The 11,480-nt window shown below is 46.3% G+C and overlaps 1 pseudogene; it reads left to right on the top strand.

The window, feature by feature from the left end:
- LOC139248140 (interferon-inducible GTPase 5-like) lies at positions 1–6,025 on the top strand (annotated as a pseudogene).
- The last annotated feature ends 5,455 nt before the right edge of the window (positions 6,026–11,480 follow it).

Raw genomic sequence — 11,480 nt, 5'->3', positions numbered from 1 at the left:
ATGAGTAAAGAGCCCATGAACGAAGGCCAGCAGACTTATAAGGTGATGTAACAGCACTGAGAATGCAGGGCAGCGTTTCTTGTTTTCCCCGAAACTGTGGGTCAGGGAGTGAATTCTGACCATGTGGAAATGAAAGTGAAAGAGGTGAGTCAGCACAGCACAGTACAGCTTCCTTCCCTTAGCACGGCACTGTATCGCTCGGCACTGCCTGGGACGTTCTCGCTACTGGTGAGAGTTCGGGCAGAATGTGAGGAGTACTGTCAGAGGGTCAGTACTGAGGGTGCGCTGCACTGTTAGAAGAGCAGTACTGAGGGAATGCTGCACTGTCGGAGGGGCAGTACTGAGGGTGCGCCGCACTGTCGGAGGGGCAGTACTGAGGGAGTGCCGCACTGTCGGAGAGGCAGTACTGAGGGAGCGCTGCACTGTCAGTGGGTCTGTACTGAGGGAGCGCTGCACTGTCAGTGGGTCTGTACTGAGGGAGCACCGGACTATCAGGGGCAGTACTGAGGGAGTGCTGCACTGTCGGAGGGACAGTACTGAGGGAGCGCTGCATTGATGGAGGGGCATTACTGAGGAAGCGCTGCACTGTCAGAGGGGCAGTACTGAGGGACTGCTGCACTGATGGAGGGGCAGTACTGAGGAAGTGCTGCACTGATGGAGAGGCAGTACTGAGGGAACACTGCACTGATGGAGGGGCAGTACTGAGGGAGTGCTGCACTGATGGAGGGGCAGTACTGAGGGAGTGCTGCACTGATGGAGGGGCAGTACTGAGGGAACGCTGCACTGATGGAGGGGCAGTACTGAGGGAGCACTTCACTGTCGGAGGGGCAGTACTGAGAGAGTGCTGCACTGTCAGAAGGGCAGTACTGAGGGAGCGCTGCACTGTCGGAAGGTCAGTACTGAGGGAGTGCTGCAGTGTCGTAGAGGCCATACTGAGGGAGTGCCGCACTGTCAGAGGAGCAGTACTGAGGGAGTACCGCACTGTTGGAGGGGCTGTACTGAGGGAGCGCCGCATTGTCGGAGGGTCAGAACTGAGGGAGCACTGCACTGTCAGAAGGTCAGAAATGAGGGAGCACTGCACTGTCAGAGGGGCAGTACTGAGGGAGTGCTGCACTGTCAGAGGGGCAGTACTGAGGGACTGCTGCACTGATGGAGGGGCAGTACTGAGGGAGCACTTCACTGTCAGAGGGTCAGTACTGAGGGAGTGCTGCATTGTCAGATGGGCAGTACTGAGGGAGTGCTGCACTGATGGAGAGGCAGTACTGAGGGAACGCTGCACTGATGGAGGGGCAGTACTGAGGGAGCACTGCACTGTCGGAGGGGCAGTACTGAGGGAACGCTGCACTGATGGAGGGGCCACCTTTCCTGTGAATCATTAAACCGATGGCTCTGTTTGCTCACTCACAACACTTTTGGAAGAAGAGCAGCGGAATTCTCAGCAGTTCCTTGAGCAGTATGTAACAGAACCAACCAACGGGCAGGCTATCTTTGATCTGGTCCTGTGTAATGAGACAGGATTAATAAACAATCTTCTGGCAAAGGATCCTTTGGAATGAGTGATCATAGCATGGTAGAATTTCAAATTCAGATGGAGGGCGAGAAAATTGGATCTCAAACCAGCGTACAAAGCTTAAATAAAGGAGACTACAAAGTTATGAGGGCAGAGTTGACTAAAGTGGACTGGGAAATAGATTAAAGTATAGGACGGTTGATAAACAGTGGTGTACATTTATGGAGATATTTCATCACTCTCGAGTAAAATATCTGCAGTGAGGAGGAAAGTGTGTAAATGAAAGGATAGTCATCCATGGCTAACTAAAGAAAAGAAGTATGGTCTCCAATTAAAAACAAGGGCATTCAAAGTGGCCAAAACTAGTGGGAGGACAGAAGATTGGGAAGCTTTTTAAAGTTAGCAAAGAACGACTAAAAAAATGATTACGGAAGGGATGATAGACTATGAAAGTAAACTAGCACGAAATATAAAAACAGATAGGAAGTGTTTCTACAGGTATATAAAAAGGAAAAGAGTGGCTAAAGTAAATATTGGTCCCTTAGAGGACAAGACCGGGGAATTAGTGATGGAGAACATGGAGATGATAGAAACTCTGAACAAATATTTTGTTTCAGTCTTTACGGTAGAGGGCACTAAAAATATCTTAACAGTGGATAGTCAAGGGGCTATAGCGGGGGAGGAACTTAACACAATCACAATCACTAAGGAAGTGGTACTCAGTAAGATATTGAGATTAAAGGCGGATAAATCCCCTGGACCTGATGGCTTGCATCCTAGGGTTTTAAGAGAAGTAGCAGCAGGGATACTGAATGCATTGGTTGTAATATGTAAAAATACCCTGGATTCTGGGGAGGTCCCAGGAGATTGGAAAACTGCAAATGTAACGCCCCTATTTAAAAAAGGAGGCAGACAAAAAGCAGGAAACTATAGACCTCTTAGCCTAGCATCTGTGGTTGGGACAATGTTGGAGTCTATTATTAAAGAAACAGTAGCAGGACATTTGTAAAAGCATAATTCAGTCAGGCAGAGTCAGCATGGATTTATGAAGGGGAAGTCATGTTTGACAAATTTGCTGGAATTCTTTGAGCATGTAATGAACAGGGTGGATAAAGTGGATGTGTTGTATTTGAACTTCCAGAAGGCATTTGACAAGGTGCACAAAATAAAAGTTCCCAGGGTTGGGGGTAATATATTACCATGCATAGAGGATTGGCTAACTAACAGAAAACAGAGAGTCGGGATAAATGGTTCATTCTTGGGTTGGCAATCAGTAACTAGTGGGGTGCCACGGGATCAGTGCTGGGGCCCCAACTATTTACAATCTATATCAACGATTTGGATGAAGGGACCAAGTGTAATGTAGCCAAGTTTGCTGATGATACAAAGATGGGAGGAAAAGCAATCTGTGAGGAGGACACAAAAAACCTGCAAAAGGGCATAGACAGGCTAAGTGAGTGGGCGAAAATTTGGCAGATGGAGTATACTGTTGGAAAGCGTGAGGTTTTGGCTGAAAAAAGTCGAAATGATGCAGCACTTTGCAATTTTTCTCCATTATTTAAATGGAGAAAAATTGCAAAGTGCTGCAGTACAGCGGGACCTAGGGGTCCTGGTGCATGAAACACAAAAGGTTAGTATGCAGGTACAGCACGTAATCAGAAAGGCCAATGGTATCTTGGCCTTTATTGCAAAGGGGATGGAGTATAAAAGCAGGGAAATCTTGCTGCAGTTATATTGGTGAGGCCACACCTGGAATACTGCGTATAGATTTGGTTTCCATATTTAAGCAAGGATATACTTGCTTTGGAAGCAGTTCAGAGAAGGTTCATTAGGTTGATTCTGGAGATGAGGTGGTTGACTTATGAGGAAAGGTTGAGCAAGTTGGGCCTCTACTCATTGGAATTCAGAAGAATGAGAGGTGATCTCATTGAAACGTATAAGATTATGAGAGGGCTCGACAAGGTGGTTGCAGAGAGGATGTTTCCACTGAAAGGGGAGACTAGAACTAAGGGGCATAATCTTAGAATAAGGGGCCGCCCATTTAAAACTGAGATGAGGAGGAATTTCTTCTCTCAGAGGGTTGTAAATCTGTGGAATTCACTGCCTCAGAGAGCTGTGGAAGCTGGGACATTGAATACATTTGTACAGAGATAGACAGTTTCTTAATCGATAAAGGGTTAAGTGGTTATGGGGCGCGGCAGGGAAATGGACCTGAGTCCATGATCAGAACAGCCATGATCAGATTAAATGGCGGAGGGGGCCATATGGCCTACTCCTGCTCCTATTTCATATCTTATCTTCTTGTGTTCAATATTTATCCCTCAACCAACGTCACTAAAAAACAGATGATCTGGCCATTTTCATTGAATTAGAGAAATTTACAGCACGGAAGGAGGTCATTCGGCCCATCGTGTCCGTGCCGGCCGACCAAGAGCTACCCAGCCTAATCACACTTTCCAGCTCTTGGTCTATAGCCCTGTAGGTTACGGCACTTTAAGTGTACATTTAACTATTTTTAAAAATGTGGTGAGGGTTTCAGGCAGTGAGTTCCAGACCCCCACCACCCTCTGGGCGAAGAAATTTCCACTCAAAACCTCCGCCCAGTTACTTTAAATCTATGTCCTCTGGTTGTTGACCCCTGTGCCAAGGAAAATTGGTCCCTCCTATCCACTCTATCCAGGCCTCCCATAATTTTAAACACCTCAAATCTCCCCTCAGCCTCCTCTGTTCCAAACATTGCTGTTTGTGGGATCTTACTGTGTGCAGCTTTGTTGCCGGGTTTCCACATGACAATAGTGACTACACTCCAAAAGTGCTTCATTGGCTGTAAAGCGCTTTGAGACGTGCTGAGGTTGTTAAAAGCGCTATATAAATGTCTGACTATAGCGTAAGATGTTTGGGATTCCACACGGGCTGTATTCCTTGTGGGCTGCAGCACAGAAAACAGGCAATGACCAATCAGCAGCCCATTTTACCCCCTGCACGATATTTGCTTCCATTGAAGCTACCCAAAGTCGGAGATGAATTTTACCCCTCCATGGTCTTCTGGGGTGGCCAACCAATGAATGATGGTGTGGGCCACACAAACAGACAGGTTGACGGAAACAGGGGGCCAAATTTCCTCAGGCTTTTCCTGCACCGCTGTGGTAAACGGGGCTTTGATCCAGCAATGGAGTGGGAGATACCTCGAGGGAATTTACCCCCATGGTAGGCAAACAGGCCAGCTCAGGCTGGTGGCTTGATGTTTGAGCTTTGGGAGTTATGGAATTACGTGCTGATTCTAGCAATGCAAAAATACAAGTGTAAGAATTCAAGGCAGTTTGTGCCACTCTGACCTTCTGTCTCCACTTACAGATCCACAATGGCCGGTGTCACTGAAGAACAGGAATTAAAGGCTCTGCGCGGTCATTCAGCAACTACAGTCATACTTGGGAAAATCCGAGCATATCACCCTTGATATCGCAGTGACAGGAGGATCTGGTACTGGTAAATCAACCTTGGTCAATGCTTTACGGGGCATTGGTGATGGTGAACCAGGGGCAACTCCAACAGGGGAAACAGAAACAACAATGGAACAAACAATGTATCAATACCCGAACAAAGACACGATCAAAATCTGGGATCTCCCTGGGATTGGAACCCCAAACTTTCAAGCCAGTAACTATTTCAAGCACGTTAAGTTTGAGCGATACGATTTCTTCATTATCCTCAGTGCGCCTCGCTTTACAGAGAATGATTTGTTTCTGGCCAAGGAAATTCAGCAGAGGAAGAAGAAATTTTATTTTGTCCGTAGTAAAATAGACCAGGAGCTGGGATCAGGCAATTATCGTGAGAAGTCCCGTTATGATGAGAACAAAACTCTGGAGAAACTCCGGAATGCCAGCATGGAGAGTTTGAAGAAGGGGGGTGGGGGGGGGGGGAATAGAATTTCCACAAGTGTTCCTCATTTCTGGTTGGAACCTGGAGAAGTTTGACTTTGAGAAACTGCAGGAGGTTCTGAAAGAGGATCTTCCTGCTCTGAAGAGACGAGTCGTGTTGTTGTCTCTCTCCAACATCATCTTATCCATCATAGACAAGATGAAAGAAGCCAAGATGGGTGAAATTAAGAAGGTTGCCCACGAGTCGGCTGTTTCCGCATGGCCGATCGTAAGACTCTTTAATGGGATTAATATTATTGATTTTCTCACCTCCTGCCGCACACACTTCAGTTTGGATGATGATTCCCTCTGGAAAATGGCGGAGAATGCAGGGAAAACAAGGGTGCAGATAAGATCCGCAGTAACGTCCACGTTTGGGCTGAAGGTGTCAGAGAAGGACGTCGAGAAGGGGCTGGAAGAGATTGAAAACAAGGAGCACGTGATATTCAGATTTTTTAAATATGTGCCATTCCTTGGAGCTCCCATCGGCGCCAAAATCTCCAAGACCTCCAGATACACCCTGCTGGAGACGGCTGTATGGGAGATGGTGGAGGATAGCAAGAGGGTGCTGGAGAAGGCCTTCTCCTTGTCGGACTAGAGGAAATGGAGCTGATCCACTTCCCAGCTCCTGATTGTCTGGAATACAGGAATACTCACACACACACACAAACACACACTCACACTCACACCTGACACACAGACACACACACACTCACTCGCACGGTCACACACACACACTCATGCACTCACTCACACATACACACAAACATGAATACATGGCTTGAGGAGTGGTGCAGGGATTCAAATTCCTGGGACATTGGAACCGGTTCTGGGGAGGTGGGACCAGTACAAACCTGACGGTCTGCAGCTGGGCAGGACTGGAACCAATGTCCTAGGGAGAATGTTTGCTAGTGCTGTTGGGGAGGGGTTAAACTAATATGGCAGGGGGATGGGAACCTATGCAGGAAGACAGAGGGAAGTAAAATGGGGGCAGGAACAAAAGATAGAAAGAAGAAAAGTAAAAATGGAGGGCAGAGAAAACCCAGGCAAAAATCAAAAAGGGCCATATTACAGCAAAAATCTAAAGGGAAAAAATATGTTAAAAAGACAAGCCTGAAGGCTCTGTGCCTCAATGCGAGGAGTATTCATAATAAGATGGATGAATTAACTGCGCAGGCAGCGATTAACGAATCTGATATAATTGGGATTACGGAGACATGGCTCCAGCGTGACCAAGGCTGGGAACTCAACATCTAGAGATATTCAACATTCAGGAAGGACAGACAGAAAGGGAAAGGAAGTGGAGTAGCGTTGCTGGTTAAAGAGGAAATTAACGCAATAGTAAAGAAGGACATTCGCTTGGATGATGTGGAATCTGTATGGGTAGAGCTGCGGAATACCAAAGGGCAGAAAACGCTAGTGGGAGTTGTGTACAGACCACCAAACAGTAGTAGGAAGGTTGGGGACAGCATCAAACTAGAAATTAGGGATGCATGCAATAAAGGTACAGCAGTTATCATGGGCGACTTTAATCTACATATAGATTGGGCTAACCAAACTGGTAGCAATACGGTGGTAGAGGATTTCCTGGAGTGTATTAGGGATGGTTTTCTCGACCAATATGTTGAGGAACCAACTAGAGGGCTAGCCATCCTAGACTGGGTGATGTGTAATGAGAAAGGACTAATTAGCAATCTTGTTGTGCAAGGCCCCTTGGGGAAGAGTGAGCATAATATGGTAGAATTCTTTATTAAGATGAAGAGTGCCACAGTTAATTCAGAGACTAGGATGCTGAACTTAAGGAAAGTTAACTTCGGTGGTATGAGATGTGAATTGGCTAGAATAGACTGGAGAATGATACTGAAAGGGTTGACGGTGGATAGGCAATGACAAATATTTAAAGATCACATGGATTGAACTTCAACAATTGTACTTCCCTGTCTGGAGTAAAAATAAAACTGGGAAGGTGGCTCAACCAAGGCTAACAAGGGAAATTAGAGATAGTGTTAAATCCAAGGTAGAGGCAAATAATTGGCTAGAAAAAGCAGGAAACCTGAGGACTGGGAGAAATTTATAATTCAGCAGAGGAGGACAAAGGGTTTAATTAGGAGGAGGAAAATAAGAGTACGAGAGAAAGCTTGCTGGGAACATAAAAACTGACTGCAAAAGCTTCTACAGATATGTGAAGAGAAAAAGATTAGTGAAGACAAACGTAGGTCTCTTGCAGTCAGAATCAGGTGAATTTATAATGGGGAATAAAGAAATGGCAGACTAATTGAACAAATACTTTGGTTCTGTCTTCACGAACGAAGACACAAATAACCTTCCAGAAATACTAGGGGACCGAGGGTCTAGCAAGAAGGAGAAACTGAAGGAAATCCTTATTAGTAAGGAAATTGTGTTAGGGAAATTGATAAGATTGAAGACCGATAAATCCCCAGGGCCTGATAGTCTGCATCCCAGAGTACTTAAGGAAATGGCCCTAGAAATAGTGGATGCATTCGTGATCATTTTCCAACAGTCTATCAACTCTGGATCAGTTCCTATGGACTGGAGGGTAGCAAATGTAACATCACCTTTTTAAAAAGGAGGGAGAGAAAACGGGGAATAGTAGACTGGTTAGCCTGACCATCAGTAGTGGGGAAAATGTTGGAATCAATTATTAAAGATGTAATAACAGCGCATTTGGAAAACAGTGACAGGATCGGTCCAAGTCAGCATGGATTTATGAAAGGGAAATCATGCTTGACAAATCTTCTAGAATTTTGAGGATGTAACTAGTAGAGTGTACAAGGGAGAACCAGTGGATGTGGTGTATTTGGACTTTCAAAAGACTTTTGACAAGGTCCCACACAAGAGATTAGTGTGTAAAATTAAAGCACATGGTATTGGGCGTAATGTACTGACGTGGATAGAGAACTGGTTGGCAGATAGGAAGCAGAGAGTCGGGATAAATGGGTCCTTTTCAGAATGGCAGGCAGTGACTAGTGGGGTGCCGCAGGGCTCAGTGCTGGGACCCCAGCTATTTACAATATACATCAATGATTTAGATGAAGGAATTGAGTGTAAGGTCTCCAAGTTTGCAGATGACACTAAACTGGGTGGTGGTGTGAGCTGTGAGCAGGATGCTAAGAGGCTGCAGGGTGACTTGGATAGGTGAGTGGGCAAATGCGTGGCAAATGCAGTATAATATGGATAAATGTGAGGTTACCCACTTTGGTGGCAAAAACAGGAGGGCAGAATATTATCTGAATGGCGACAGATTAGGAAAAGGGGAGGTGCAACAAGACCTGGGTGTCATTGTACATCAGTCATTGAAAGTTGGCATGCAGGTACAACAGGCGGTGAAGAAGGCAAATGGCATGTTGGCCTTCCTAGCTAGGGGATTTGAGTATCGGAACAGGGAGTTCTTACTGCAGTTGTACAGGCCCTTTGTGAGGCCTCACCTGGAATATTGTGTTCAGTTTTGGTCTCCTAATCTGAGGAAGAACATTCTTGCTATTGAGGAAGTGCAGCGAAAGTTCACCAGACTGATTCCCGGGAGGGCAGGACTGACATATGAGGAGAGACTAGATCGACTGGGCCTGTATTCACTGGAGTTTAGAAGAATGAGAGGGGATCTCATAGAAACATACAAAATTCTGACGGGACTGGACACGTTAGAGGCAGGAAGAATGTTCCCGATACTGGGGAAGGCCAGAACCAGGGGTCACAGTCTAAGGATAAGGGGTAAGCCAGTTAGGACCAAGATGAGGAGAAACTTCTTCACTCAGAGAGTTGTTAAGCTATGTAATTCTCTACCGCAGAAAGTTGATGAGGCCAGTTCGTTAGATATATTCAAGGGGGAGTTAGATGTGGCCCTTACGGCTAAAGAGATCAAGGGGTATGGAGACAAAGCAGGAAAGAGGTACTGAGGTGAATGATCAGCCATGATATTGAATGGTGGTGCAGGCTCAAAGGGCCGAATGGCCTACTCCGGCACCTATTTTCTATGTTTCACACACTCACACAACCTCACATGCACACATGCACACACTCACTCACAGACTCACAAACTCACACATACACTCACACATACTCTCACACTCACTCATTCAATAATACATTCTCACACACAAACTCACTCACAAAACACACACATTCACTCACTGTCACAATCATACATAGACAAACTCACACTCACATACCTCCATACTCAAAAATCTAATACTTACACTCTCACTCAGTCACTCACACAAACACACAATCATACTCAAAAACTCACACAATCCATACTCACACACCTCACACTAAATCCTACACATAGACACACACGCTCACACACCTCACTCACACACTCATACACACACCTCACTCACACACTGATACTCACACTCCCACAAATACTCACCCTCTCATACATACTCATACTCATTTACATTAATAATCACGCACTTATGCACAGACACACAGACAAACAAATGCTGCACACACTGACATATGCACATACACATCATGTTGTTAAGATTAACATGTTTGAATATCTCTGTAATTAAAATTCTACAATCATTTTGGTGTATCAGAGCGGAGCCAGCTGAGGGAAAGAATGAGAAGCAGGGAGAATGAAACTCAACGAGAGAGGGACTGGGGCACGGTGGGAGAGAGGTTATGGGACACTGAGGGAGAGAGGGAATGAGACACAGAGAGAGAGAGGGACTGGGGCACGGAGGGAGAGAGGGAATGAGACACTGAGGGAGAGAGGGAATGAGACACAGAGGGAGAGAGGGACTGGGGCACAGAGGGAGAGAGGGACTGGGGCACGGAGGGAGAGAGCAAATGAGACACTGAGGGAGAGAGGGAATGAGACACTGAGGGAGAGAGAAATGGTTTTACCCAGGATAGATTACTCACTATCTGGGCCCCACAAGAGTGCTGAGCTGTGAATGATCAGACTGTGTGTGGGGAGAGGGGATTCAATGTCTGTATTCTCTGGATATTTAAGATAAAAGTGCCCATGACTGAGGAGGGGGAAGAGAAGGGCAGATAACTGGCATCAATACAACTCCAAGCTGAAGGTTAGTCCTTAGCTCTAATTTAGACTATCTAACGTGACATTCCTTGTCTTTGACTGTTGCTGAATGTATCGAAGCTTTACTCCTCAGCCCTTTATGTTGAAACACGGGAAGTTGTGAGTGAGAAAACCAGTACCTTTAACCAGCATGCTTTGGGAAATGGGTTAAGTTGCACAGTAAAGGTCCATGGGACGTGACTTAAAACGACCAGCACATCAGCAACCTACAGGGGAAAGGGAGGTTTATGTTCTCTGCCTCAAGGTCTGCTCTACAAGTTCAACATCATGTGAAGGCCTTGGGACTGGACGCATCCCTTGCCCTGGTGGGTCGGATCATCATAACTGTACACCCAGTATATACAATGTCCGATATAAGACATTAGGACAAACATCTCTCGAGCACAGAATGATACTGTCGAGGGCTGCAAGGTGGGGTTATTGACCAGAAACGTAACTGGACCAGTCACATAAATACGGTGGCTACAAGAGCAGGTCAGAGGCTGGATATTCTGTGGTGAATGTCTCACCTCCTGACTCTCCAAAGCCTTTCCACCATCTACAAGACACATGTCAGGAGTGTGATAGAACACTCTCCACTTGCCTGGATGAGTGCAGCTCCAACAACACTCAAGAAGCTGAAAATCATCCAGGACAAAGCAGCCCACTTGATTGGCCCCCCCATCCACCACCTTAAACATGCACTCCCTCCACCACCAGTGCACTGTGGCTGCAGTGTGCACCATCTACAAGATGCACTGCAGCAACTCATCAAGGCTTCTTCGGCAGCACCGCTAAAATCCGAGACCTCTACCACCTGGAAGGACAAAGGCAGCAGGTGCATGGGAACACCATCACCTCCACGTTCCCCTCTGAGTCACACACCATCCTGACTTGGAAATATATCGGCAGTTCCCTCATTGTCTGTGGGTCAGAATCCTGGAACTCCCTTCCTGACAGCACTGTGGGAGCACCTTCACCATACAGACTGCAGCGGGTCAAGAAG

The sequence above is a fragment of the Pristiophorus japonicus genome, unplaced genomic scaffold (genome assembly GCF_044704955.1).
Source record: "Pristiophorus japonicus isolate sPriJap1 unplaced genomic scaffold, sPriJap1.hap1 HAP1_SCAFFOLD_29, whole genome shotgun sequence".
In the NCBI taxonomy this organism is placed as follows: domain Eukaryota; kingdom Metazoa; phylum Chordata; class Chondrichthyes; family Pristiophoridae; genus Pristiophorus; species Pristiophorus japonicus.
Note: the sequence above shows the minus strand (reverse complement) of the source record. Positions and strands in the feature narration are given on the sequence as shown.